The sequence below is a fragment of the Vicia villosa genome, unplaced genomic scaffold (genome assembly GCF_029867415.1).
Source record: "Vicia villosa cultivar HV-30 ecotype Madison, WI unplaced genomic scaffold, Vvil1.0 ctg.002165F_1_1, whole genome shotgun sequence".
NCBI classification, from domain to species: domain Eukaryota; kingdom Viridiplantae; phylum Streptophyta; class Magnoliopsida; order Fabales; family Fabaceae; genus Vicia; species Vicia villosa.
The window spans coordinates 328331-335762 of record NW_026705858.1 but is presented as its reverse complement, the minus strand read 5'-3'; positions in this window follow the sequence as shown (position 1 = coordinate 335762).

Here is a 7432-nt window from a genome sequence, read left to right as displayed (position 1 = left end):
CACACTTAGGGTTTTAACATTACATAATACGTCAGCAGTGCATATAAAAATATGACAATTAGGCAATTAAATATAAATATATTAACATAAACAATTCAATATAAACATATTATAAACAATTAAATATTTTTTAGATAAAAAACAAATAAACAAATTTTTTTAAAAAAATAATTACAAACCCTAAAAAAGGCGAATTAGCCAAACCCTAAAAAGTTGTCAAACCTAAACCCTGCCAAAACCTAAAACCTATAGGAGCATAGTATTCACCATTTAAGTTATCCCCAGCAGAGTCGCCAGCTGTAGCAACCTGCCCTAAAAATTTAGACTTTTATAGTCACCACCTATTCTGAAGGGCGAATAGGAAACCCTACGCAGTTAAGAGATTCGGGTAAGATACTATATTCAGGTTGAGGGAAGGTGTTAGGCACCCTCAACCCTTTCCTATTGGCTTTGAATCTAAGGATAAAGGTTTATGGCTAAAATTGAGGTTTATAGCTAAGGAAGTGAATAGGGAAAAAATTGAGATTTTAGGGAAGGGGACTCGCCTTGGTTATCCAAGTGCCTACGTATCTCCTTAAGGAGAATCAGAGTCTACGTAGTTCGGGCACAGGGTTGTACGCCTTTGAATTAGAATTATGAAAGTGTTTGAAGACTTTTTGAATGGCCTATCGTAGTTTGAATTTGATCTGAAAGGCATTTTGAATTGCCTAGGATAAAAATCCGTAGTGTCGTGGTTTAGTGTATTTTGAATGTTTGAGCGTACAACCCTGATTTTAGTTTGCACTATTAACCGCAATAATCGATTGATTCAATTACCATAGTTAACAGATTAATAATTGCATCATTACCAATTTTAATCGATTGATTCGATTATCACTAATAATGAATTATAGTATTTTTTAAATAATTTTTATGAATTAATTTGTATCGTTACCCCTCGTAATCGATAGATACAATTACAAATAGTGATGAATTTGATAACGGGGAAATGCTAATCATTGTAACTAATAGCTTTGGTTAAAACCGTTTAGCACAATAAATATTATTTTAATTTATAGGATTTGATTAATTAAATTAACCGATTATTAATCATCGCGACCAATAAATTTAGTCGAAACGAATAATAAATTAAATCCTAATATTTTGATACTTTGGTCAAATGAGATGGGGTAAACCCTAATATTTTGGTTACACACTCCTAGGGTTTTTATGATTTAATATTAATTAAAACTAATTAAATCAATTAAGTCGAATAATCGACATAATCGAATAATCGGGGGAATAAATTATAATCCTAAATCCTAATTTAATTTCCTAATTCTAATTATATTCTAATCTTAATTAAATAAGTTATTGAATTAAACCTAATTAAAATAACAATCTAATCTAACAATAATAATTAAATAAATATATAGAAACCTGGATAGAAATCCTGTGTGGTGCTCCTTGAAGTTCATGATACACCTGCGTCTCCTGGGAACGTTGGATGTGGCCTAGCAGTGATCCAACGGATGACCAGTGAGGGCTCACAATAGGGGCGCAGGGATTGGCCACATGGGAACCTGCAAGTAAGAATTGTTAAAAATAAGCGTCTCCACCGGGTATTGAACCCAGGTTCTCCATGGTTCACAAGGGAGTCCTTTGCCATTCCTGCTACGATGACAACTTGTTAATTTTATAACGCCAATACAATTTAAATAAAACAAACCCGGGAATCCAAGCAAAAGAACCCAAAGAGCTCTGCGCTCCATCTTCATCTTTCTCATGGATTTTTTCTCACAGAGATTATTATCAATATATATGTCAGGATAATTTATGAATTGCAATAGAATTGAAAGTATTTGATGTATATTGCTGTAAAGGAAAAAAACGGGTGGAATCGGAATCGTGAATGGGCGGAAGAGATGTGATGGCTGGGTCGCCGGCGGCGGAGGTTTGTGGCTGAAGACGGTTCGCAGGACGGCTGTCGGAGCGTGGCCGGAGGAAACGCCGCCGCTGGTAGCGGGGGATTGTGTTGGTTGTTATTGCTCACGGTGGAGGTTGTAGATCTTGATGGTTTCGCGATTGCGTTGTTCGTCTGATTTTGCTTCTAATTCGGATTCCTCCCCTGCTCTATTTTCTTCTTCTTTTGGTTCTATTTCTTATACTCGCCATCCTGCAAAAAAAAAAACAAAAAAACATTGTACATTTATTTCTTTGGATGGTGAATTAAATGGTGATGTTCAAAAGGTCCATCGGTTTTGGTTGAAAGTGTGATATGTGTGAAAGGTTTTGTTGTTTGAAAGATGAGTATGAGTTTTTTTGTGGTATTGGTGGAATTTGTATGTGGTAGAAAGTGATGGTTTTTTTTGTACGTGAAAGTCAGGAAAAGAGGATGATTTTTTTTTGGGTTAATTGTTGGTTTTTTTGTGTGTTTATGGATACATGTTCTTAAGGTGATCTTTGTGGATTATTTACATGGACTTTATGCTTGATAGAACATGAAGAGTGATGGTGAGAAATTTAGGCTTGATGAACTTTGAATATATGGTGAGTTTAGAGGTCAGGGAATAGTGTACGTGAAAAAAATAGAATTTGTGGTTAGTGAGTGAGAGGCTAGGTTAGGATTAGTGGTTAGAAAATGGCCTCCCCTAATGTGTACAAAAATATCTTATTTATATTAGTCAAAGTTAGGGTTTTTTATGCCTAATGGGCCTACTAAAACTAAACCTTATAATCCTAAAACTAATTCTAATAATGGTTAATAATCCTAATAAAAATTAATACTAACTAATAATAAAATTAATAATAGTAATAATTAATATATACAAATTCCATAATAATAGCCTTAGATAATATTAATAATTATATCACCTAATATTAATATTAATATTAATAATAAAATTAATAATATTAAATACTAATAGTTAAAAGTAATAAAAATTGCTAATAATAATCCAAAACAATGCAAATGTTAGTAAAAAGAAAATAATATTAACAAATGATGAAACCCTTGAAACACCTGTTAATTGCACCCATTTATTTCTCAGGATATTTTATAAGAGGGCGGGTTTGACGATAGGAATGTCCAATCCCACGACCCTTAATTTCGGCCCTTGATGAATTAAAAGATATAGATTTGATCGGGCAAATTTTGGGGTATGACAGCGGGCGTGCGATAATGCAGAATTTTCATCTCTGCAACAGACTTGCAATCTCACCCATTCTCCATCCAAAATGCATTCCAAACATCACATAAAGGTGTAAAAACATCGCAGAGATTATCACACATCATCAAACACCATGAAAATACATTTTTCCATTCATAATTTCATGCAATATCATCAATTCCCCCAAACTATTTCATTCCCAAACCTAACAATCTCAATCCCAATACAACCAATTGAATCAAATAATATCCTAATCAGTCCTATTACCTATAATCACATAATAGATACTAAAAGGAAGAGTCTCCCCTTACCTTCGATCGGAGTTCTTGAAGGTTCTCTTCTTCCTTTTCTTCTTCTTCTCTTCTCTGCTCTTTCACGTGTTCCTCTTTTTCTCCCAATTGGCTCTTTTAAAAATAAAATAAAATAAACACAACTTAGTAAAAGGCCTAACCAAGTAGCACCTTTCTTTTACTAACATCACACCTTAAGCCCAATAGCTCTTATTCCATAATTTTCCAGTTAAATCCAAATTAAAATACCAAAATTTCAAATAATTAATTTAAATCCAAATTAAATTAATAAACAAAAAATATGGGGTGTTACAAAGACCCCTGTGAACTATGGAAGAATAGGAAACCCAACATTTCATATTTTAATCCATTTGGTTGTACTTGTTTTATTCTTAATATTAAAGAACATCTGAATAAGTTTGATTCTAAAGCACAAAAGTGTTTCTGCTAGGATACTCTGAACGCTCAAAAGGCTATCGAGTATATAATACATAAACCTTAATTGTTGAAGAATCAATCAACATCAAATTTGATGATAAACTTGGCCATCAGAAGGCAAAGCAGATTGAAAATTTTTCACATACAGAAAGTTTTTGTTTGTTATTATATAGAGTTTAGGGCTATCGAGTATATATATATATATATATATATATATATATATATATATATATATATATATATATATATATATATATATATATATATATATATATATATATATATATATATATAGGGAGCATATTAAGTGAGAGCATTTTTAAGTAAAGATGAGAGGAAGAAATATCAATCATTAGATTCATCAAGAGAGATAAAATAATAGTCTCATTAATGTATTAACACTCTCTTTCTTGATGAATCTAATGGTTGATATTTCTTCCTCTCATCTCTCACTTGAAAATGCTCTCACTTGATATGCTATATATATATATATATATATATATATATATATATATATATATATATATATATATATATATATATATATATATATATATATATATATATATATATGTGTGTGTGTATGAATGAAAAGTCTATTTTGGACTAAAGTCTTTGTTTGTTATTATCAACTTTTCTTCTTTCGAAAATTCAATATCAACCACTACATTTTCCCACTTTTCTTCGGTGACTATTCAGTGATATAGACACTTTGGATTTATATATAGGCGGCTGTTCCGGTCTCAATTTATAAAACGAGGGATTGTATTTTAGAATATATCAACTCGTAAATATTATTCAACACCATTTTTTCCTTCTATTTTTCTTAAGAAAATGTAAATACAGTAAAATGTAAAAAATTATTGAAAGTGAAGTGCAGAAAACTTAAACGTAGGAGTTTAAAAATGCCAAAACTTAAATTCTAATAATATTAAATTGTAAAATTGTAAAGATTTTAAATATAAAAACATGAATTATAAATTTAATAATAATTAAAATAATTAGAGAATTGATTATCAATTGTTAGTTATGATTTTTAAAAATGTTAATGAACCCCTCTTACATATTTTCTCCCTCTTGTGATGTAGTTCCCACTTTTGAAAATTTGAAATTATTTTTAATTTTAATTTTTTTGGAAATGTAACTTTGGACGCATCTTATATGACTTCATTCTTCGTAATTCAAGCAGTCGCTCAATTTTTATGAAAAAATCAATTTGGAATTGCATCTTCGAAAATATTTGTAAGTGCATTTTTAACTATTTTAACGCAACCACCCACTTTTGCAAAAATTTAATTTGGAGATACATCGAAAACATTCTTAAGTCCATATTTAGCTATTTTAACGCAGCCACTGCATTTTAGCCAAAAATTAATTCGGAATTGCATTTTCGCTAACATTCTTGAGTCCATTTTAGCTATTTTAACGCAGCAACCTCATTTTTACCAAAAATTAATTCGGAGATGCATTTTCGAAAACATTCTTGAGTATATTTTTAGCTATTTAAATGTCTGTATTTCGTAAATTATTGGGTGTTTTGGAAGATGCATTTCCGAATATACCGCATTACATTTTTGCCCACCCACTTGCGCTTGCCCTTATTTTGTATGAAAATTACGCGTCCGGAGATAAATCTCTCAAAAATTTAGGATATTTTTTACTTTTCTCCAAAGGTTCGGGAGAACATATAAGGGTAGAAAAAGAAATTGCATTTATATGGCTTTTTGACAACTATCAACCTTAGGGTCGACCCGAACATTTCGGAGACTCTGTTCTAATTTAAAAATATAATTTTTCATATAAAAATAATATATTTTTTATGTTTAACATATAAAAAAAATTGAATAATATATATTTTAAAAAATAATATATTCTTCTATTAAAAATAATAGATTAAGGCATATACAACACTACATTATATTTTATCATAAAAACATCTTAACAATTGAGTTGATCATATATCTTAAAATATTTAATAATAACATTTGTTAAAAGGTCATTATTCAAAAAGTTTATTAAAATAAAGTTAGACTAAAATTAAAAGTGTATAAATAAAAGATAAACAAATATTTATTGCCATAACCTCTATTAAAAATACATAACAATTATATGTGGAGTTTGACTAAGACTTTGTTTGTTATAGATTAAAAAAATGATTTAAAAAATGATTTTATCAGAATTTTTTATTTTTCAATTAATTTTTATAATTAAAAGAATAATTATGAGAACTAATTAGTTAAATATTTATTTTTAAATATTCTTTAAAATGATATATCTTCAAAATAATCTTTTTATAAAAAACTATTTAACATTAAATTTAAGTGATATTTTAAATTGCCACCTTTGTTGTTGAATTTAATTGTAGATTAACTTGTTATTTTAAAATGGGATAAGCATTTTAAAACAATGAAATTGCCATTTTTTTTGGTTGAATTAAACAATCAAATTGCTAAAACAAAGGCACAAGAATCTAGGACCGAGGACATGACACACACTTTCATTCGCCAAACCTATGGAAATGGCTTCAGTGACTTTACTGTTGTTGTGACTTTAATGTTGCTGTAACTTTTTATAAAAAACTATTTAACATTAAATTTAAGTGATATTTTAAATTGCCACCTTTGTTGTTGAATTTAATTGTAGATTAACTTGTTATTTTAAAATGGGATAAGCATTTTAAAACAATGAAATTGCCATTTTTTTTGGTTGAATTAAACAATCAAATTGCCAAAACAAAGGCACAAGAATCTAGGACCGAGGACATGACACACACTTTCATTCGCCAAACCTATGGAAATGGCTTCAGTGACTTTACTGTTGTTGTGACTTTAATGTTGCTGTAACTTTGTGACTTTAGTTAAGAAAATAAATGATAAAATAATCAATGTATATTTTATTGATGTGAAAGAATAATTGATAACTAAAGTTACCAAAGTTACATTCCTCCAAATTCACTCAAACCTTGTCTGAAACCTATTCTCATTTATTAGGCTATTTGTCAATTTTAGGATATTTGTGAAATATAATATATTTAATACATAAATAAATATATTTCTACTTAAGCCCACATATAATTTTGAGGCCCCAAAATATTTGACACCATGTGCGACGGTCCTTGTTGCAACCCATATGGCCGACCCTGATCTACCTATTTATTATAAATCTTAGTCTTTTAGATAAATTCTTCACAAAATTTTCAAATGAACTACACAGGGAATTCTCCCAAAATCAAGAAACTATACTAGATAGTCATGCTCTTCTCTGTCAATAATGGCTAGTTTTCCACCGAAATCTTCTTTTTTTGGCAGCTCATCCATCTTCCTCTTTTCTTTTCTCTTCTCCTCATGGATGCTCGTTATCTATTTCTAGAAACATGCTATAACCCTATCCCTATTACAAATGTGAAGAAAACAAATCAACAAACTGGAAAATCTTTTGCATCTATTGTTTCAAATAATGTTTGTGATATACCACTAAGTCAACTATCAGCCCCTTGCCTTAAAGGTGATAGACTTGCCTTACCATCCCTAAAAATGAATACAACTTGGGGGTTGA